The 23526-nt window shown below is 47.1% G+C and overlaps 2 long non-coding RNA genes across 2 annotated transcripts in view; one reads left to right on the top strand and one right to left on the bottom strand.

Moving 5' to 3' along the window:
- Window positions 1–9071: 9071 nt before the first annotated feature.
- LOC137415483 (uncharacterized) lies at window positions 9072–14282 on the top strand. Its single transcript, XR_013621853.1, has 3 exons — window positions 9072–9256; window positions 12252–12443; window positions 13407–14282. It is a non-coding gene; the product is annotated as an uncharacterized LOC137415483 (long non-coding RNA).
- LOC137415473 (uncharacterized) overlaps window positions 14196–23526 on the bottom strand; it is an 86499-nt gene continuing 77168 nt past the window's right edge. Inside the window, exon 3 of the long non-coding RNA XR_010982087.2 lies at window positions 14196–14320. This is a non-coding gene — a long non-coding RNA (uncharacterized LOC137415473). The remainder of the gene's footprint in view (window positions 14321–23526) is intronic.

Raw genomic sequence — 23526 nt, 5'->3', positions numbered from 1 at the left:
CTGTCGAATAGTAGTCAACCTAGAGAGATATTTTCAGTGTGTATACCTAGGTTTAAGGCACCCAGGAAATCATCCAAATTACTTAAATAAGCACAAAGTAATCAGGTAAGCCAGGTTTACCAGCCCATTAGGTCCATTGTTCTTGGTCCTCATCTTTTGGCCTTCCAGATTTCCTCCGCTTTGGATCAGGATCTGTCTGAAATTGCAGGGGTATATGACGGCCACACCTGAAATGGCTGCTACAATCTTGATGATACACGCAGTCTGCAGCGTGTAGATCCCCATGATAGTATTCAATTCTACCTTTGACCTTGAAAGACCACTCATCTTGCCGGTTATCACAGCATAGCAATATTTTCTTTGCAAAGATATCAGTTTTCACATAACTATAGTCTGCACTTCCTTCCTGAACACTAGTGCCGCAGAAAAAGCAATCAGTTTTGCTATTGAACGGACCTTCAGAAACCCTAGTACTCCTTTTAGTGGTACTGGATTCACCACTCTGTTTCCTCTTTAAATGAAGATCAATTTCGATACTGTTTGTGTACATTTTGCGACAGTTCAAATGCACTTTACAGCCAGCAGTCACAGCAATGGTGTCACCTCTCCGAACACTAGCTTCATTGATCCCATCAGCACCCTTTTGGCGAATCTTACCTCCATCTTCCAATTTGCCTTGACAAATGGGACAGATCTGGTCACTGCAGGATGCAGTCATCTTGTACCTTGAAGAAAAAAAGAAGAAATTAATACACGTATGATTAGTGCCTTTACAAAATCATAACGAAATGCAAATAGCCTCTAGAATGGTCAATATATGGAAAGTAACCACCTAACCCCCCAAAATTAGTACAAAACTCTGACTTCCAAATTCTTTTTGTTTTTCCTGAAGATGGTTACTGAGAGTTAACTGTGACAACATTTGAATATACAACACATGGAATTTTCCACACCCTTGAATATACTCAAATTGCCAAAAAGCCACCCTTATGGGTGGCACAGTCCCACTACCCTGAACACATGGAGTGCCCCCCTCCCCCCCCCCCCCCCCCCCCCAGGCTATAGCTGGGAAAAGTTGTGTACATTTCTTTTGGAAATGTCAAAAAAATATGGATTTTGTTTATGCATACATGTACCAAATAATATACTTATTCCTTTTGAGATGAAAATAAATTGTCAGATTTTTCAGTCCCCCACCCTCCCCAATATAAAATAGTTTGTCCCTTGCCATAACCTCTCAAGCTTTGTACAAACCTTTGTCTGTAATGATCACTGAATACTGTGGACTGGAGTCACAGGTGGCAGTGGTGTCGACACATTACACTCTTATCTCCAATCTGAAACACACACTTGGTTCATTAGCTGGTGAGTCGGAGGATGACGCTGAATAGTGACTAACTGTATAAGACAACAAATGCCTAATGGGTTGGTAAACCTGGCTTATTGGATTACCTGATTACTTTGTGCTTATTTAAGTAATTTTGATGATTTCCTGGGTGCCTTAAACCTAGGTATACACACTGAAAATATCTCTCTAGGTTGACTACTATTCGACAGCCATTTTAGTGGATCAGGATGTCACCTTGGGATGCCATCTTGGACTTGTCAATAAATAATTAACTGATGGTAATTTTATTGATTCAATTGGATTCCTTGGGCCCTAAAACCTAGGGTTAGACACCAAAACCACCTTTCTAAGTTGAATAATAATTGAGATATGGCCATTTTAAGCTCCTGGTGGCCATCTTGGACGCCATCTTGAAAATGACCCCTTTCCGGAAGTCAGATGTTACTAGATTTTTAGTATGTTATTTAGCATGCCCAATGGTACCAGAATCCATTGAAAAACCTTTTGTATCAATTTTTTGGGGGTTCAACCATATATTGACCCCTCTACTGACCAATGTGCAGATTATGAGATAGTGAAGAAAACCATTCTCAAAGCCTATGAATTGGTCCCTGAAGCTTACCGGCAAAAATTCAGGAATGCCAGGAAGAGGGAGAGTGCGACCCATGTGGAGTTTGCCAGAATGAAGGAAACCATGTTTGAGAGGTGGTGTGACAAAGGAGATTGGGAAAGACTTCAACCTGTTACGACAATTGATCTTGGTGGAGGAATTCAAACATTGTGTCCACACGGACATTAAAGTACATCTGGATGAAAAGAAAGTACCAGAGTTGTATGAGGCAGCAACCGCGGCAGATGACTATGCCTTGACACACAGGATGGGGTTCCACAAACCTAACTTCCCGCCTGGAGTTAGCCAGGGGAGTTATGGTAAATCAGGTGCGGAGAACAAATATTCATGGAGGCGGCCTAGAGATGACTATGGGGACAAATCTGATACCGCGACTTTTAGGGATCAGAAGAATACAGTTCCAAGACAGACTTATCTTCCGGGGGGCCCGAGGCAGACCACGAGTTTTTCCTCCGGGCCTACTTGCGCTTTTTGCAGGAAACCTGGACATTTGATGTCCCAATGTTACGCCCTGAAAAGGAAAAATCAGGAGCGGAGTCAAACTAGTACAACTCCGAATGCATTGGCCAATGCGAGAAATCGTCCATGGAGGACAGTACCTTGTGAAGGTTCCCATGCCAAAGTTACGGCATCACAGAACGACCTTGTTCAAGAGGATTACAAACCTTTTATTTCAGAGGGGTTGGTGTCACTGGATGGAGACGTAACGAACCAGAGACCTGTTAGGGTATTGAGGGACACAGGAGCACATCAATCTTTGATGCTTGAGGGCATTTTGCCATTGTCAGAGAAGACGGCACCTGGTGTTAGTGTTCTTTTACAGGGGGTTGGTGGCAATGTTAAAGCTCCATTTCATGTCATCCATTTGAAGTCTGATTTGGTGTCAGGACCGGTCACCGTAGGTTTACAAGCCACTCTTCCTGTAGAGTGAATCTCTTTTATTATCGGGAATGATTTGGCTGGTGGTCGAGTTTCTGGTAATCCGATGTTGGTTGAAAAGCCCAGTATGGAAAATAACACTGCACAGTTAGAGCAGGAGATTCCGGGTATCTTTCCATCTTGTGCAGTGACTCGTGCTATGGGTAGGAAGCGCTCTGAAGAGAAGGAGAAGGAAGGCGATGTGGATTTGGGTTCCTTAGAGGTATTGGAGGAAAATTCTGAAAGAGGTAATAGGAAAGGGAGTGACATCAAGGAACTTAAGGAAAAGAGGACATCTGGAACCAAAGAGGAAATGGAGTGTCCGTCGGAGACATCTGGGAGTGAGATTGAGCAAACGGTGCTGGTCCGAAAGAGACTTGTTGAAGAACAACGGAGATCCGGAGTTTGATTGATAAAGCCGTTCCAGAGGAAGAGGCTATGAAGGTACCTGTGGGTTACTTCATGAAAGGGGAAATACTCATGAGAAAATGGAGACCACCGGAGGTGCCAGCAAACGATGAGTGGAAAGCTCATTACCAAATTGTGGTGCCACCGCCATACCGGAAGGAGATATTGAGTTTGGTGCATGAGACACCTTTGGCCGGGCACCTTGGAGTGAACAAGACATGTGACAGAATATTGGTACATTTTTTCTGGCCAGGATTGCGACGGGATGTGGCGGAGTTCTGTAAAACTTGCCACTCTTGCCAGCTGGTGGGAAAACCTAATCAGAAAGTCCCATCCGCACCTTTAAAACCAATTCCAGCTTTTGAAGAGCCATTCAGCCGAGTAATTATTGACTGTGTAGGCCCTTTACCTAAAACTAAGGCTGGACATCAGTGTCTGCTGACCATCATGTGCGCTTCCACGAGGTTCCCAGAAGCAGTGCCTCTTAGAAAAGTTACTGCGGCAGTTATTGCGAAGGCGTTGATTAACTTTTTCACTTTGGTTGGCCTACCTAAGGTCATCCAGTCTGATCAGGGTTCCAATTTCATGTCAACACTTTTTCAGCAAGTGGTACACCTGTTGGGAGTACAACAAGTAAGATCAAGTACTTACCATCCCGAGAGCCAAGGGGCCTTGGAAAGGTTCGACCAGACATTGAAGAATATGATTAGAACGTATTGTTTTGAATGTGACAAGGATTGGGATGAAGGAATACCCTTATTGTTGTTTGCTCCGAGGGAATCTGTTCAGGAGTCATTGGGATTCAGTCCTTTTGAACTTGTGTTTGGACACGCAGTGCGAGGACCGTTGAAATTGGTGAAAGAACAGTGACTACAGGAGGAGTCAGTCAACAGTGGTAGAGTATGTGTCAACGGTTAGGCACAGATTGCCAAAGGCTTGTGAAGTTGTGAGAAGAAACTTGAAAGTGACACAGGATAAAATGAAAGTGAGACATGACAAGAAATCTCAGATAAGAAATTTCAGTCCTGAGGACCGAGTGTTAGTGTTGCTTCCTGTTCCAGGTCAGCCACTGCAGGCTAGATATTTTGGTCCCTATGCAATCGAAAGGAGGGTTAATGAAACAGATTATGTGGTGACAACTCCCGACCGATGGAAGAAGCGGCAGCTGTGTCATGTCAACCGACTGAAGAAATATCATGAGAGGAAGCCTGTGGGGAAAATGGTTCCTGTCTCACCTGTCCTACCGGTAGTCGGGGTGCAAGAGAATCCAGAGGTTGAGGCCGGTGTGAAGTTTGATAACTTTGATGACCAGGCTTGTCCCAGATTGACGAACACAGAAGTGTTGAGTAATTTAGATGAGAAATGAGGTCATTTGACGAGGGAACAACAAGGGCAACTATCCAGCCTAATTTTTGAGTTTGCACATTTGTTCACAGATGTACCTGGTCGTACTGACTTGGTATGTCATGATATTGAGGTGGGGGAAGCCACTCCTGTGAAACAACACCCCTATCGAATGAACCCTGTGAAGATGGAGTATCTTCGGAAGGAGGTTCAGTATATGTTGGAGAACGACATCATCGAACCAAGCAGCAGTGAATGGAGCTCACCATGTGTGTTGGTTCCAAAACCCGATGGCAGTTTTCGCTGTTGTACGGATTTAAAACGGGTTAATGCAGTGACCAAGACCGACTCATATCCCATCCCAAGGATTGATGACTGTATTGATAGAATAGGCCCAGCTAAATTTGTAACTAAATTTGACTTGCTGAAAGGGTATGGGCAGATTCCTCTTACTGATAGAGCCAAGGAAATCTCGGCTTTAGTCACACCAAATGGGTTGTATCAGTACAAGGTTCTTCCCTTTGGATTGAAAAACGGGCCTGCTACATTTCAACGGCTGATTAATAAGCTTATTGCAGACCTTGAGGGGGTGGAGGCTTATCTGGATGATGTCATCGTCCACACCATGACCATGGAAGATCATATTAAACAAATTCAGGCATTTTTCAAGAAACTGACCGAGGCAGGGTTGACCATCAACTTATCTAAGAGTGAGTTTGTAAAGGCACAGGTGGTGTTCCTAGGCCATGTAGTCGGTCAGGGTCAGGTGCAACTGGTGACAGCCAAGATAGAAGCCATTGATCGCCTCCAAGTTCCAAAAGGGAAGAAGGGGCTTATGAGATTCTTGAGTATGGCTGGTTGGTACCGGCGGTTCTGCAGGAATTTTTCTGATGTGGTGGCCCCTTTAACGAATTTGCTGAGGAAAGAGACCAAGTTTGTTTGGGATGACAAATGTCAGGCTGCCTTTGCCCACGTCAAAGCGATATTAATGAGCTCTCCTGTCCTAGCAGCCCTGGATTTTCAAGCACCTTTCAAGTTGGCCATTGATACCATTGATGTGGGGGCTGGGGCAGTTCTATTACAGGAAGATGAGGATGGAGTGGATCACCCGGTGTGCTACTATTCCAAAAAGTTTAACAAACACCAGGCAAATTATGCCACCGTGCAAAAAGAGACCCTTGCTCTCCTGCTAGCGCTTCCGCATTATGAGGTGTATCTGGGAAATACTACCTTTCCTATAAAAGTCTTCACTGATCACAACCCCTTAACCTTCATTCAAAAAATGAAAAATAAAAATCAGAGGTTGATGAGATGGAGTTTGGCTTTGCAGGAGTTCAACTTGGAAATTGAGCATGTAAAGGGCAGGGACAATGTCGTTGCTGATGCTTTATCCAGAGTGAACTAACTTTGGAAATTCCTGTAGGTTGTTTGGAAGTTTTGTTGCTTTAGTTTGGAAAATATTAATTATTGTTGCTCACATGAATTGATCATTTGGGTGTGAGTTTTACTTTTGTTTGTTAAAAGGGTTTGTGCATGAAAAGAAAGTTTTCACTATGTTCAAACTTTCTTTCTTGAGGGCGGGAAGTGTTACGGATTTGTCACTTCCGTTGTGGTTTTCATCCACTGTAAACATTTTTGGTTCCATGTACTATTATTGTTATTGTTTAAATGAAATAGATATTACTGTTATCAGAAGGTAAAAAAGTTAATGTTTTAAATGAAACCGGAACCGGACAACGACGAAGAGGAAGAAGAGGAAGAAGGCGGAGCGAGTGAAGTCGGACAAGAAGCCGAGCTGCTTCGAGGTTTTGAGCAAACGTTGGTGAACGAGGGTCCCGAGTGAACTTTGGGTTTCCCGGGAAAGGGATTCCTGCGACAGAGTTGTTATCGCTGTGACAGATAAACCTGCGTGTCAGGTTTTGCGGTTGATTCCGAAGAGAATCGTTGCTTGAGTGCCGTTATGTTTCGAGAACGGGCCGTTGGCCATTTTACCTCGCGCAGGATTTTCGGATCGCTCCAAGTTTTTTCACCTCGCTTCAACCATTTTCACCGCATCCAGAAGTTAAGCTGGTGTGTGTGTGTAACGTGAAGTTTGAATGGAAATTTGCAGTTCGCCGTAAAGGGAGCCGTTGAACGTCCATATCCAAAGGGGTGATTTCCCAGTCGCCTTGAGGGCACCTTTACGCATCTTTGACAGTGACTGTCACTGTCAACCGAACGGGATTCTGGTCTCGATTCGACATAGTTCTGTCGATCACTGGAGCGGATCGACTTTGGCTTGAAGCCGGGCACAGAGACATTGGGGATATTATTTGCGCTCACTTGGAGCACAGTGAGTTATATTGTACGAAACTGATGGTACCATCATAGGAAGGATATATTTGTTGTACAATTGATTACTATTGTTTTTGTACTGTTATTCTTTTGTCATATTAATACAATATTTGTTGTTGGTAACAATTGGTGTGGTTTCACCATTGATCAAATACATACAGAATAACACATCTTTCTGCCGTGACTCCTCTCGGGGCTCGGAGGTACACCGTGACCGGGGTTTGGGGAGGAGCACGTAACAGTTGGGGATTGAGGAGTTCCTGATTATAGATGATTAGGGATTGAGGATGCCTAATTGTAGAGGGTTGGAGATTGAGGGGTGCCTGATTATAGAGGGTTGGGGATTGAGGAGTTCCTGATTATAGAGGGTTGGGGATTGAGGGTGCCTGATTGTAGAGGGTTGGGGATTGAGGGGTGCCTGATTGTCGAGGGTTGGGGATTGAGGGGTGCCTGATTGTAGAGGGTTGGGGTTTGAGGGGTGCCTGATTGTAGAGGGTTGGGGATTGAGGAGTGCCTGATTGTAAAAGGTTGGGATTGAGGGGTGCCTGATTGTAGAGGGTTGGGGATTGAGGAGTGCCTGATTGTTGAGGATTGAAGGATGCCTGATTGTAGAGGGTTGGGGATTGAGGAGTTCCTGATTGTCGAGGATTGAGGGGTGCCTGATTGTAAAGGGTTGGGGATTGAGGGGTGCCTGGTTGTAGAGGGTTGGGGATTGATGGGTGCCTGGTTGAGGAGGGTTGGGGATTAAGGAGTGCATGATTGCAGAGGGTTGGGGTTTGAGGGGTGCCTGATTGTAGAGGGTTGGAGTTTGAGGGGTGCCTGATTGTAGAGGGTTGTGGATTGAGGAGTGCATGATTGTAGAGGGTTGGGGTTTGAGGGGTGCCTGATTGTAGAGGGTTGGAGTTTGAGGGGTGCCTGATTGTAGTGGGTTGGGGTTTGAGGGGTGCCTGATTGTTGTGGGTTGGGGATTGAGGGGTGCCTGATTGTAGAGTGTTGGGGATTGAGGAGTGCCTGGTTGTAGAGGGTTGGGGATTGAGGGGTGCCTGATTGTAGTGGGTTGGGGATTGAGGGGTGCTTGATTGTAGAGGGTTGGGGATTGAGGAGTGCCTGATTGTAGAGGGTTGGGGATTGAGGGGTGCCTGATTGTATAGGGTTGGGGATTGAGGGGTGCCTGATTGTAGAGGATTGGGGATTGAGGAGTGCCTGGTTGTAGAGGGTTGGGGATTGATGGGTGCCTGATTGTAGAGGGTTGGGGATTGAGGGGTGCCTGATTGTAGTGGGTTGGGGATTGAGGGGTGCCTGATTGTAGTGGGTTGGGGATTGAGGGGTGCCTGATTGTAGTGGGTTGGGGATTGAGGGGTGCCTGATTGTAGTGGGTTGGGGATTGAGGGGTGCCTGATTGTAGAGGGTTGGGGATTGGATTGAGAGGTGCCTGATTGTAGAGGATTGGGGATTGATGGGTGCCTGATTGTAGAGGGTTGGGGATTGGATTGAGAGGTGCCTGATTGTAGTGGGTTGGGGATTGAGGGGTGCCTGATTGTAGAGGGTTGGGGATTGGATTGAGAGGTGCCTGATTGTAGTGGGTTGGGGATTGAGGGGTGCCTGATTGTAGAGGGTTGGACATTGAGGGGTGCAATGGGTATACTAACCTTAACGGAAAGTAGTTTGAGTTTGTTGTTGGTTTCTGTGCCCCTCGTCCTTTCATCACAATTAATTTTAAAACTTTCAATCACAAATCACCAAAGCACCTTTACCCGATCCTCCGTGGACTCATATTCACAGCTTGTCGTGAACTTGGCTCGACGACCTCCATGATCACTGCGATCTTCGCTCGCCACAGGGTAGCTGACACCTCGGTCTGTCAACAGGTGACCACAAACCGTGACACCACGAGCAGGTGACCCGAAAACGGATCTCTTTTTGATGAGCCATCGTTGAAATGCACCACGTGAGTTCCCATGACTCGAACCGTCGGCCCACGTCGACCAGTCGGTGCAGCTTTCCGAGGCGAGGTCGGCGTGGGCCGAAAGGCCTCGTAACCTTTTAAGCAGGAAGCAGTTTTTCGCCTTTTTAGCGTGACTGCGGTCTACATGCGGAAGAAGCTTCTTTCAAAACACAGTCGTGGAAATTCTGCTTCCCACGCCGTCTGTGCGCCCATTGCACTCGGTCCCAGGACCACGACCCCCGTCCCACGCTGGGTGCGACCCCCGACCGCGGCGACCGTTTCCAAAGCAACGCAACACCCGAGGATCCCTCAAACTGTCCTGATCCCTGTCAAACCCTGATCCCTGTCCCTGATCCCTGATCCCTGTCAAACACCACCACCTCCACCACTACCACTATGAGAACGAGGTGGACTTTTGATTCTCATTGCATCAAACTTTTGAACGAATATTTACTGCTACTATCACTACTACTACCACCACTACCACTACCACCACTACCACTACCACCACAACCACCACTACTACCACTACCACCACTACCACCATTACTGCCACCACCACCACTACTACCACCACTACTACCTCCACCACCACCACCACTACTACCACCTCCACCACCACCACCACCACCACTACCACCATTACTGCCACCACCACCACCACCACCACTACCACCACTACTACCTCCTCCACCACCACCACCACCACCACCACCACCACCACTACCACCACGACTGCCATTACTGCCACCACCACCACCACCACCACTACTACCACCACTACCCCCGCTACTGCCATTACTGCCACCACCACCACCACTACTACCACCACTACTACCACCACCACCACCACCACTACTGCCATTACTGCCACCACCACCACCACCACTACTACCACCACTACTGCCATTACTGCCACCACTACCACCACCACCACCACCACCACCACTACCACTACTACCTCCACCACCACCACCTCCACCACCACCACTACTACACTTTAACGGCCTCAATTATTACCACTTCATGGGGTCAGTTGGGGACTGTTTTTGAGACAAGTCTTTCACGAACTAGTTGGCTAACCCTGACAGCATGGGATATTCAACGTGCACCAACGAATGCCGGCGGATCGGACGCCCAGTTCAACGTGCATCCGAGGGCCGGCACACACCTTGATGAATCAATCTACCTGTGAGACACCAGGATGGCAGTTTATAGCTGGGTCTGGATTCAAACCCAGGTTAGACAGCCAGCATTATAAGGGCATAAATAATCGTGCGTGATCACGTGACACGAGCACGCGGAGTCGCGCGACGACGTGCGTCACCCCCTCGGTCCCAGTTCGCCCGCGCAGGGTTCAAACCCGACGGTGCTCATTGTTGATTGGTTAGCCGATGTGTGTTCATGTCAACGCTTAATAATCGGAATGTACAACCGATGTGATCGACATGTCGATGTCCTCTAGAGTCTCAACGAGTGCCAGGTAAGTGGTGTGATTCGATCAAATTGAGAAATGAACGTGCATCTTATGCAGGTAAATCAAGTGGAGGTGCGTGTGTTTCCGTGTGTGTTTGCTATGTTTATGTGTGTGTTTATGTTTGTGTGTGTTTACTATGTTTATGTGTGTGTTCATGTTTGTGTGTGTTTATGTTTGTGTGTGTTTACTATGTTTGTGTGTGTGTTCATGTTTGTGTGTGTTTATGTTTGTGTGTGTTTATGTGTGTTTACTATGTTTGTGTGTGTGTGTTTATGTTTGTGTGTGTTTATGTGTGTTTACTATGTTTGTGTGTGTGTGTGTGTGTGTTTGTTTGTGTGTGTTTATGTTTGTGTGTGTTTACGTTTGTTTGTGTGTTTATGTTTGTGTGTGTTTATGTTTGTGTGTGTTTATGTTTGTGAGTGTTTATGTGTGTTTACTATGGTTGTGTGTGTGTGTGTGTGTGTGTTTATGTTTGTGTGTGTTTACGTTTGTTTATGTGTGTGTTTATGTTTGTGTGTGTGTTTATGTTTGTGTGTGTGTTTATGTGTTTATGTTTATGTGTGTTTATGTTTGCTTATGTGTGTGTTTATGTTTGTGTGTGTGTTTATGTTTGCTTATGTGTGTGTTTATGTTTGTGTGTGTGTTTATGTGTTTATGTTTATGTGTGTTTATGTGTTTATGTGTGTGTTTATGTTTGTGTGTGTGTTTATGTGTGTGTTTATGTTTGTGTTTATGTTTGTGTGTGTGTTTATGTTTGTGTGTGTGTTTATGTGTTTATGTTTGTGTGTGTGTTTATGTGTTTATGTTTATGTGTTTACGTTTATGTGTGTTTATGTTTGTTTATGTGTGTGTTTACTATGTTTGTGTGTGTGTTCATGTTTGTGTGTGTTTATGTTTGTGCGTGTTTATGTGTGTTTACTATGTTTGTGTGTGTGTGTGTGTTTATGTTTGTGTGTGTTTATGTGTGTTTACTATGTTTGTGTGTGTGTGTGTGTTTATGTTTGTGTGTGTTTATGTTTGTGTGTGTTTATGTTTGTGTGTGTTTACGTTTGTTTGTGTGTTTATGTTTGTGTGTGTTTATGTTTGTGTGTGTTTATGTTTGTGAGTGTTTATGTGTGTTTACTATGTTTGTGTGTGTTTACGTTTGTTTATGTGTGTGTTTATGTTTGTGTGTGTGTTTATGTTTGTGTGTGTGTTTATGTGTTTATGTTTATGTGTGTTTATGTTTGCTTATGTGTGTGTTTATGTTTGTGTGTGTGTTTATGTTTGTGTGTGTGTTTATGTTTGTGTGTGTGTTTATGTGTTTATGTTTGTGTGTGTGTTTATGTGTTTATGTTTGTGTGTGTGTTTATGTTTGTGTGTATGTTTATGTGTTTACGTTTATGTGTGTTTATGTTTGTTTATGTGTGTGTTTATGTTTTTAATGTGTTTGTGTGTGTTTATGTGTGCATATGTATGTGTGTTTATTGTTGTTTATGTGTGTTTACATGTGTGTTTATGTGTGTGTTTACTATGTTTATGTGTGTGTGCTCATGTTAGTGTGTGTTTATGTTTGTGTTTGTTTATGTGTGTTTATGTTTATGTTTGTTTGTGTGTGTTTATGTGTGTTCATGTTTGTGTGTGTTTATGTTTGTGTTTACTGTGTTTGTGTGTGTTTATGGGTGTGTTTATGTTTGTGTATGTGTTTATGTTTGTTTATGTTTGTGTGTGTGTGTTTGTGTGTGTGTGTCTTCTCTTCGTAAGCCAAGAGTGTGTATCCCGGTGTCAAAGGAACCTCCAACAACACCACACCATGAATTTCTATCCACAGTCCAAACACAAATTTCTCATTTGTTTTTGGGTGCAGGAGATAACTCATCCACTCTTCACGAAGGACACCTCAAGATCTTTAACATCCTCCACGTTAGCAAAGGGAACACCCATCTCACTGTCCATCCAAAGCACAACACCCTTTATGGTGAAACCCCCAACCTGCGAAGCACCAATCCGGCAGTTTATAGTCTGGTCTGGAATCGAACCACTTCGAGACATCTCGAAGGTAAATGCCTACCTCTGGCCCCATCATGTCAGACCACCTGAACATCTTGTGACATTAATTTATTTAATTGTTCAGCTATTTCATAATCTATCAACTTATTTATTTATTTATTTGCTCCTCAGTTCTGTTCCTATTTCCACTTCTTTGCCTTTTTGACTCGGTATTTCAAAGTGTGCTTCCTACTTTCGCTTGCACGGTAATTGTAAACGTCGGAATAATTTCCTTTTTCGGCTTTTTAACCTTCTCCTTTTCTATTTATGCTCTCATTGTAAAAGGTCAACGTGAAGTTCCTTCGCTCCCACTTCAAAACGAAATTTGTTCCATCAATCGTGGAAAGCAATGAACCTGTCTACGAGGAGCGCCCAAGGAACTTCTCGGAATTAGATTACTGGCATTGAGTATCTACCTCGTATTAGGGATTCGTTTACGTAAATGTATCGATGACACCAAGCTATATGCGGAGGAAGGTAAATTGGCAAGACGACGAGACAGGTGCATGGTGGAGAAGGTTAGGTGTAATATATTGTGCACTTGAGTAGTCTGTGCAGTCGGACAACAGATTTCCCAAGAGGATATATCGGCGTGGGCTTCGTTACCTCCGCCATCAAAGGTGGGTGGAGGTTGTGTTTTCACCCCTGTCTGTCCGTTTGTGAACAAGATATCTCAAAAGGTTGTGGACGGATTCGGACGAAATTTGGCAGAGATGTAGCGTATGTGACAAGGACGAAATGATTAGATTTTGGTGAAGATCCGGATCCGGCTGCTAAATTTTTTAAGTGATTCTTCACCATTGAGTGATATATGGCCAACCAGGCGGAGGTGTTGAGTGCTGTTGAGGTCTCTCCACTGAGTGCTGTTCTAGTTTTTGATGTTGAAGGCTCCAGTCATGGACTATATAGTCCTCATTGAGGCCAGGCCTTAAATAAAATAAAATTTGGTTGTTTGGTTGTTGTTGTTGTATAGCACCAGAAGAAAGAGACACCTCTCGAAGAAGCCTGCAGCACGGACACAGCACGGACACAGCCGATTGATCTCCCAGGAGCGACCCAGAGATCCCCCACATCTAGGTTGGTGTATCCCTGCCTTCATAAAGTCAGGGCCACGACAGAGTTAAAGAAAGAAAGGGAGAGAGAGACAAAAGGAAAAGAGCCGGTCCATGGGACCGATCGGCACTCTGACCATGACCACGCTGCCCGGACGAATCCGGGCAGCAGGGAAGAATGGGGAAGATTTGGCCCCAGACTTCAGTTGGGAGGTACAACCACCGCAAAGAGGCGTCCCCAATAGTTGCTGGGCATTTGTTTGAAATTTGTGGATGTAGTTCAAGTGATGTGTTGGGTTTGGTCTTCTTCTTCTTATATTCTCACTGACTTACTTGGCAGGTTCATGGCACCCATTGATGTCAACTTGAGATTGATGTCAACTTGAGATTGATGTCATGTGTCCATGTGTTTTATACCTATCCCGCCCCATGCGTACTCCCCCCAAGCCCTCTCCCTCCCATAGATCTCCCGATGTCCCTGTTCTCAAATGTTGTACTTGCGTGCTTCCCTCTCTCCCCCATCTTGTTCTCCCGCTCCCGTTATCATGTTTTATGTGTCCCTTTGTTTTTTTTGTGATTAATGTTTGCTCTTACACGAGCCGCGAACTTGTACACAAAAAAAGGAGAACATTGGAGATGAGATTGGTGGAATTTTTTTTCCTCATGGAGATCATGGTGCGGTGGAAGACAAGACTAGAAGGCACAACCGGAAGAGTCTAAAGTTTATTCCCTCTCTTTCAAGCAACGAAAACACTCAAAAAAGTTACTGAGAATGAAATAAAAATTGTTACTGTTCATCTTGGGTAATTGAGATCTTGACATCTTGGGACGGTGCCTGCAAAACACCAGGGTGGCAGTTTATAGCTGGGTTGGGATTCAAACACGGGCTACACAGCTCAGAGTGCACATACTTCTCGACCATCCTGCCAGCCCATGTCAATTGTTCATAGTCATGAAGCACAGCGAAAAGTGAGTACGACAGACCATGTTATTTTGACTGATTTTGATTTATGTACACACACAAAAAAAGAAAAGAAGTGTGTATGTATGTATATATATATATATATATATATAATTATATATTAATGAACAGGATAAAATAATTAAACTGATACATGTGCGAAAATTACATGCCCAGACCGGGAATCAAACTCAAGTATCAAACCCAGGTCCTCTGGAAAACCGCACCACAGCACAGGTATGGGTTTCCAAAGGGCCTGGGTTCGATTCCTGGCCTGGGCATGTAATTTTCGCACATATCTCAATTTCAATATATATATATTGTTACGGTCCGCAGATAAGGATATTGTTTGCCGAGCGAAGGCACCGCGGCCGAACAGTTGTTCCCCGACTAAACCCGATTCACCCAAACGTTGGCCGTATCGCGCCACAGATACTCAATGTGGAAAAGACTAAGACGACGAATGCAAAGAGGAAGAAGAAGAAGATGTACAGAAGAGTAACGGGGTTTATTATTATTTACACACACATAAGCAAAAAGAGCAGTCACGGGTATTTACAGCGGACATGAAAACGCAGGTGACACAGGGAAAATTACTAGCTTATACAGACTTAGTTACTACCCAGGACAGCACGAACAAAACAAACTCACGTACGCAAATGGGGAACTTGCAGGCAGGAATGGCTGGAAAGGATGAGCAGGTGGGATCACAGGGCACAGCGAGCAGGTCCACTCCGGGCGGGAAGCGGGGAGCCGGCAGCTCCTTGTAATCCGCTTTACAGCGCACGCCGGCAGCTCCTGGTATTCGGCTTTACAGCGCACGCCGGCAGGGTCACTCGCTGCCCCAACGGGGCTGGACTCGTCTGCCGTATCTATTTGCAACTCGTTCGTAAAGGTTCCTCTGCTTTCTCTTGGACCCTTTCTTTGTCGTGTACCTCTCCACGCAGCTCAGCTCGTATTCCCTGCCTCTCACTTCTCTCCAGCACGGGACTGACACGCCCCCCTCGGTTTTGGTCCCGCCCTCCCCCCCGTGCTCTGTTTCGTGACCTTGTATGGTAATCCCACGGGCTTGTCTCCTTATTTGGGCATGGCGCCGACGGCACACCCCTCGTGGCGAGCCACGGGCTTGTTTCCTTATTTGGGCATGGGGCTGAACAGCCCCGCCCTTCATGGCGCGCCCTGGGCTTGCCTCTCCCTGGCGACCCCGCCCCTCCTGTTCAAACAGAGCACGGAGCACATATTCACTATCGCAGCGAAATGAGAGGGCGTGCACCCCGCGCTTGTGAACTGCTTTACCCGCAGATGGAGAGTTTGGCGGGGAAATGGAAGTATTGAAGGGGAGCTATTCTTAATTGATTCGGTGCAATGGAGTATTATTCTAATGGAAGACAAGGCCTTACTCTAAAACACATAATAAGATATAAGCTACTGAACAAGGGTTTTATCGGGTCCTGCAATGTGGTGTTTCATGGAATAACTACCGAGACGCCCTTTTTATCTTTACACAACTCCGGAGGCAGGAGGGGCCATATCCAAACAATGTTCATCACCATTTCCAATACAATACAACACAATCAAAAAAATACAATCCTCATATCCGCAACACTGCACCCTCCTCCGCTTAGGCACGTCCCGGACCTATAACTTTAATTTAGTGTGACACATAGGTGTAGTTCCCTCTACTTTTAACCTGACCCTGAGTGCGACAGTTTTAAAACATAAATAAATATGTCCCGCTGCTCCATTGCACCCTGCCTAACAGACTCACGCCCACAGCTAACCGAATTGCGGAATGGTCTTCAAACTACACACTGACGGTGGGGAGCATTATTTACAGTTGACACTACTTTTATTTACAAGACTAACCCAGGACCGGTGATTGTTCTTTCTGGGGGGGAGACAGTCTGCTCTGCATCAATGCACCATGAAAGCACCCAAAACGCACCAAAACACCCTCAAGCACCCATCGGTGCAGTCACCATAGTTCATCAATAAAAATAAATCAACAACCCCTAACCCTGCAGGTGGTCTCTTGCTCTTCGGCTCCCTCTGCTGGCTATCTACTTTCTTCCAGATGTTGTCATTTTCTTTGCTGGCGGCCTATTTGTATTACAATAAAATGCACCCAACGTGTCCCTTTTTTTTTATTTATGGCCCACCAGGCCGACTACTGTGGTTCACCTGTGGGGCATCGGTGCCCTGTGGCCAAGGTCCGCCAGCAAGATTTCGGGCCCTCATGGCCGGTTCCAGCAGAGGGGCCACGCCCCAACCCATGGGGTCCATAAGTGGTGCTCGGCCACAGACATGTGGTCCATAATGTGGTGCATCGATGCAGACAGCTGGTTCTGGGAGTTCCGGGCGCACAATGGCGTACTCACGCACGCTCCCCTCGGCACCCAATGGCGCACAGGTCATGTGGGAGACAAAAGGGGGACAAGACAGATGAGCGAGGGGTAAGGTCACAAGGGTACACATCAATAAGGCAATGCAAGGTGAAATGCGTACGGAGGGCGAAGTGAGAAAGCTCGTCCCTACCGTACGTCACCCCCCTGTCACCTACACTACCCTTGCCCTTACCCCATATGTACAAAATCTACACATTTACAAATTCGTCGCTACTGTCATGTCTTCCCCATATTTCTTCAATACCATATTCGTCACCACAATCCCTCTAGCCAAAATTTGCCATCACCCAATTCGTCATCAATCCTCATAAGGAGGAAGAGATGGAACATCAAGCACAATGTCACACCCACGTCATGATGCGTCTCACAATCCAAAACATTTGCACATAAAATAATTAAACCAACCTGGCATGGTGTGGAGGTACGTCATCTCAGGTGAGTGCATGTAGATGGTGCGAGGAGACTTCAATCCTAACTATCCTCTAAATGACATTAACACACTTTACACTACCCGGGGTCTCTCCCTGCCAATCCATTGGCCAACTTACACTATGGGTTCTAAAAACCAATTCCCATTGACCAAACTGTGGTGCTTCTCAATTTGGGGTCTCACTCCCCCGATTCATCTCCCGGTGCCCTTGCACAATTTCTGGGCTGTGACGTGTAGCTCTCCCAGCAGGTCTACCCACCTGCACACCTCCACCACTGTAGTTGCCACCCGAGCTTACCTAGCTCCTCACCCTAACCTATCTAATTGGGGAAGGCCCCTCCTGGCTCTGTCACCCCTTGGTGCCCTCTGGCACTGGGCTACCCGGGTCCGTCCTCCGGATCCTCGGGCCCCATCCACAACAACTCTACCGGCTCCCAGAGCCCACCTGCGGCCTCACCTGGCCGACATCCTCACAGTGGTGGAGTGCCCAAACCAACTACACACACTAACAGGCTACACACCCAGCCATTTCCACAACACTAATGCACCCATCCAATCACCATTCTTTCACCACGCACCACAGATGCCAATATCCAACCACAATTTACCTATACCCTCTACCTAACCGTTACACTACCCGCCCCGGGTATTCGTGATGGGGGTCCACTCTTCCCCCATTCACACCTCTGCACCATCCACTCCACTCCACAGTTTCCATCCTACTCACTCCACGACCATCCATTCCAATACTCCATATATTCCACACTACCATTTACTCCATACACCTGTTGGTGCACACCTGTGCACTCACACCTGGTGCCACCTGCACCCTCCTTCCTTCCTGGACAATTTGGTCAACACAACACCCATCACCATCACTCACTCATACACTGCTCCATACACCTGTTCAGTTGCACACCTGTGCAATCACACCAGTTTAATCACACCTGTTCACCATACACTTCCAATTCTCAAACACACGGCATCATCTCATCTAACTACTCCCCTCTGAAACTTGCGCTTCCCAGTCGCCCCTTTAAACTATTGCGCTCCCACGTCATTATCATCCACACTAATCTACCTGCGTCCCCACTACAGGTGTCATTGTCACTAACTAACCTTAACGTTACCTAATGTCATTTTCTAGGTCCCTACACACGATATATCCTAACCCACCCGGGCTAGTTTTCACTGCCATCAACCCCATAAAACGAGTGCTCCTTTGCCCCCCTGCTGTGAGGGATGGTGGATTGGCCATCCCATCACATGGGGCATCTCTTACTATAAATTTTGCTCGTCCAATTTCAACAAATCAAAAATTTGCCAATCATCTGCCAATCACTGTACCATTACCAATCATCACTCTGCCAATCCTTTGCCAATCATCAAATTTTGTTTTTCTAATTTCGGGGCCAAAACACTATCCTCGTCATCAGTCTTCTCACTAGTGCTTCTCGGTGCGCCAATTCACTTCCAAAGCTCGGCTTCGTAAAGCCGAGCAATGAATGCGGGTTGTTTGGTGCCGGCGGCTGGATACGTCCGACACTCGGTGCAAGGAAGGAGGTTTACCTGGGCCGGGATACCACGCACCACCTCGGCACGGAGCCGTCCAATGGCCCGATCTCGCCCTGCCGGAACGTCTCAACAAAAAGGGGTCGCCATGACGACCCTTCCTATCGGGCTGCCCGCTCCGCCTAGTGGAGCACGGACGCGGCCGTTCCAAGCGCGGCCCAGCGTGGATCACGTACGGCGGTCCTCTCGAACCCGCCGTGGTTCAGATCCCCGCTGGTCCTCGCGGCACGCGAAACTGCCCGACGTGCACCGAGGGCCCGATTCGGCTAAATGTCGTTCTAACCGCTAACCCGGTTACCGTCGATGCCTCACCTGCATGCTTACACCCTGCAGCCCGTTCCTTGCTCATACACCCAGCTGTTCCCATGCTCCTCGTCATTGCACCTTCTCTTACACACCCAGGTACACTCATTCCGCTCACAGACTTGGTCACACACCTGACCACCGAACACCTTGGCACACATTCGTCGTTCGCACACCTCACCAACACACCTCTTCGCGCCCCCTCCTCGGTCACCTCCTCTGTGACAACCACAGGTGTGCTCTCACTCGCACACCCAACCACGTGTCTCACTACCAATTCCAGCGTGCATTCCCACACACGCTCTACCATTCCAGGTGTGCTTCCTTCCATTCCAGGTGTACTTCCTCTCTCACCTGTCACAACCAACTCACGCTCCGTGTCACTCTCACTACTTTCACCACCACTCTTGACAGCGCACTCACCCTTACTCTCGACAGCGCACTCTTTCCTCATGCACCTGTCCGTTACACACCTTTCTCACGCACACTCTCCCGTTACATCCTCTGTAACACTCACCACAGGTGTGCATTCTTTCTTACTTTTGACAGCGCACTCTTTCCCCTTGCACCCGTCCGTTACACACCTTTCTCGCGCATCCTCTTGCGCACACTCTCCCGTTACTTCCTCCGTAACACTCACCACAGGTGTACACTCTTCCGTTACATCCTCTGTAACACTCCTCACTACGCGCTTCCATGTGCTCCCTCGCACACGCGCTACGACCGACTCACTCTCGACAGCACACTCACTCCTTGGCGTGCACTTTTTCCTCACACACCCCAGAGTCGGACATTCTCGCACACCTCCTCTTTCGCACACCAGACCTGTCGCACACTTCACCAACGGCCTCTCACGAACACCCGGATCCAAATCAACCCCCAAGCCGACTGAAGCTTTCCTCACATCATATGCATTTCCGAATATATCGCCACTCACCTTGGCACCTCGTCTCCGCACCTCCTTCGCCACCTGCAACTCTTTATTTGGTTAGTGAGCACCACATCACGATTTGAGCACCGACCTTGCACATATTCCATCACCTCCTCCTGTATTTCTCTCTTAGTTTCTGTCCGTCTCTTCTTAATTTCACTCACCTCTTCTTCCACTTCCTCTAATTTTTGCTTCACCTCTTTTATTTCCCGGTACGTCTCCTCAAGTTCGTCCTCTAAGGCTATCTTGACCGTCTCTATGTGCGTCCTCACCTGCCGGTCCTTCGTCTCCATTACCTCTGTCACCTCGTCCAACCTCGTTGTCAGTCCCTCACGTACCATCTGACATTGCCTCTGTGTCGCTATTAAGTCATTTTTAATTTCTTTTTGTGTCGCCTTTAACCCTCCTAGTACCGCAGTGTTCCTTTGAACCTGCCCGTTAGTTCTTTTTGTCCCTCCGTCAGCTGTTCCACCTCCTCCGTCAGGTCCTCTATTCCCCCTTGTAACTTTGCCGTCCCATTTCTCACCTCTTTCTCTATACGCTTTTCGCCTCGCTTTACCTCCTCGCGTACTCCCGAGACCTCCTCACTTACACCTCGTCATATCGCCTCTTTCATCTCCTCCCTCTCTTTTGTAGATGCCGCCCTCATCTGTCCCAATTCATCCCTCTGAGCATCCAGTTTGGTTTCTACCCAGATTTTTACCTCCTCTATCTGCTCTCCCATTTGTTTAATTTCTCGGGTGGATTGCTCCCCTATCTCCCGCAATTTGTCTTCCATCCTATTTTGTCGCCCCTCTAACCCATTTTTCACCCCCTCTAACTGATTCTCCTGGGCAGCCATTCTATTTTCCACCCCCGTTAACCCATTCTTTACCTCTTTTATCCCGTTGTCTAACCCCTCAAATTTAGCTTCTAGCCGTTCCCCCATTTGTCCCAATTGCTCACTCTGAGCCTCCATCCGGTTCCCCATTTGCTCACTGTGAGCATCCATCCGGTTCCCCATTACCCCCATACTGTGTTTCAAACCTCCAATTTGGTCTCCCATACTCATCTGTACAGCTGCCTGTAGCTGCGCAATGAGGGCCTGCATGTCAATCGGCTGCATGTTAAAGCCCGCTGATACAGCGGGCTCGGCTACCGCGCGCTCGTGCGAGGCGCCTTTTTGCGCGCCTGAAACCTCGTGCACGAGAGCGCCATTTTGTGCACCTGATACCCCCTCAACCACATTGCCAATGTTCTCCTCTACTTCGTCCCTCTGATCCTGGGTTACTCCTAACCCCTCCTCTAGCTCACCCACCGGCATCCCGTCGCCTTGACCAGCCATGGCGCGATTTCAAAATTCGGGTTTTGCTTTAAAACAACACAAATTTCCAGCAGTTCATAATTTTGAGCGCGTTAAGCATGCTTCAGGTCCGATCCGACACTCCTGACACCAATTGTTACGGTCCGCGGATAAGGATATTGTTTGCCGAGCGAAGGCACCGCGGCCGAACAGTTGTTCCCCGACTAAACCCGATTCACCCAAACGTTGGCCGTATCGCGCCACAGATACTCGATGTGGAAAAGACTAAGACGACGAATGCAAAGAGGAAGAAGAAGAAGACGTACAGAAGAGTAACGGGGTTTATTATTATTTACACACACATAAGCAAAAAGAGCAGTCACGGGTATTTACAGCGGACATGAAAACGCAGGTGACACAGGGAAAATTACTAGCTTATACAGACTTAGTTACTACCCAGGACAGCACGAACAAAACAAACTCACGTACGCAAATGGGGAACTTGCAGGCAGGAATGGCTGGAAAGGATGAGCAGGTGGGATCACAGGGCACAGCGAGCAGGTCCACTCCGGGCGGGAAGCGGGGAGCCGGCCCTTGTAATCCGCTTTACAGCGCACGCCGGCAGCTCCTGGTATTCGGCTTTACAGCGCACACCGGCAGGGTCACTCGCTGCCCCGTCAGGGCTTCACGCGGCTGGTTGAAACGGGGCTGGACTCATCTGCCGTATCTCTTTGCAACTCGTTCGTAAAAGTTCCTCTGCTTTCTCTTGGACCCTTTCTTTGTCGTGTACCTCTCCACGCAGCTCAGCTCGTATTCCCTGCCTCTCACTTCTCTCCAGCGCGGGACTGACACGCCCCCTTCGGTTTTGGTCCCGCCCTCCCCCCCGTGCTCTGTTTCGTGACCTTGTATGGTAATCCCACGGGCTTGTCTCCTTATTTGGGCATGGCGCCGACGGCACGCCCCTTGTGGCGAGCCACGGGCTTGTTTCCTTATTTGGGCATGGGGCTGAACAGCCCCGCCCTTCGTGGCGCACCCTGGGCTTGCCTCTCCCTGGCGACCCCGCCCCTCCTGTTCAAACAGAGCACGGAGCACATATTCACTATCGCAGCGAAATGAGAGGGCGTGCACCCCACGCTTGTGAACTGCTTTACCCGCAGATGGAGAGTTTGGCGGGGAAATGGAAGTATTGAAGGGGAGCTATTCTTAATTGATTCGGTGCAATGGAGTATTATTCTAATGGAAGACAAGGCCTTACTCTAAAACACATAATAAGATATAAGCTACTGAACAAGGGTTTTATCGGGTCCTGCAATGTGGTGTTTCATGGAATAACTACCGAGACGCCATTTTTATCTTTACACAACTCCGGAGGCAGGAGGGGCCATATCCAAACAATGTTCATCACCATTTCCAATACAATACAACACAATCAAAAAAATACAATCCTCATATCCGCAACAATATATATGTATATGTATGTCTACAGTCACGTGAAAAAGTAAGTACACCCCATGTAAAGTTTTGACTTTTTCAACATATTTCAACATACAGCTATTTGATCTTCATTTCAACAATATTGACAGATAAAGGTGATATAATATAACAAATATCATGAAACATTTACATTTTGTAGTCCATTGTATAATTTGAATAAACATAAATGCAAATTTCGCATGTGGAAAAAGTAAGTACACCCTTGGCTCTAATAGGTGGTATTGCCCCCTTTGGCAGAAACACCTCAAGTAGGCGTTTCTTATAACTGTCTATCAGTCTCTGGCATCGACTGGGAGAAATTTTTTCCCACTCCTCCTTGCGGAATTCTTTCAGCTGTGCGATGTTTGAGGGGTTTCTTGCATGCACAGCTCGTTTAAAATCCCCCCCCCCCCCCCCCCCCCCCCCCAAAAATGGGATTTAGATCCTGGCTTTGACTTGGCCATTCCAGAACCCTCCATTTCTTTCTTTTCAGTGATTCCTTGGTGGATTTACTGGTATATTTAGGTTCATTGTCATGTTGCAAGGTCCACCTTTGGTTGAGCTTCAACTTCCCGACAGATGGCCGCACATTATCCTCAAGCACCCTCTGGTACAATGAAGAATTCATCGTGGATTCTATGATGGTGAGCTGCCCAGGCCCTGATGCAGCAAAGCTGCCCCAAA

The sequence above is a fragment of the Myxine glutinosa genome, chromosome 1, assembly GCF_964187855.1.
Source record: "Myxine glutinosa chromosome 1, kmMyxGlut1.1, whole genome shotgun sequence".
NCBI lineage: Eukaryota > Metazoa > Chordata > Myxini > Myxiniformes > Myxinidae > Myxine > Myxine glutinosa.
The sequence above is the reverse complement of the archived record's forward strand: the minus strand, read 5'-3'. Positions and strand labels throughout refer to the sequence as shown.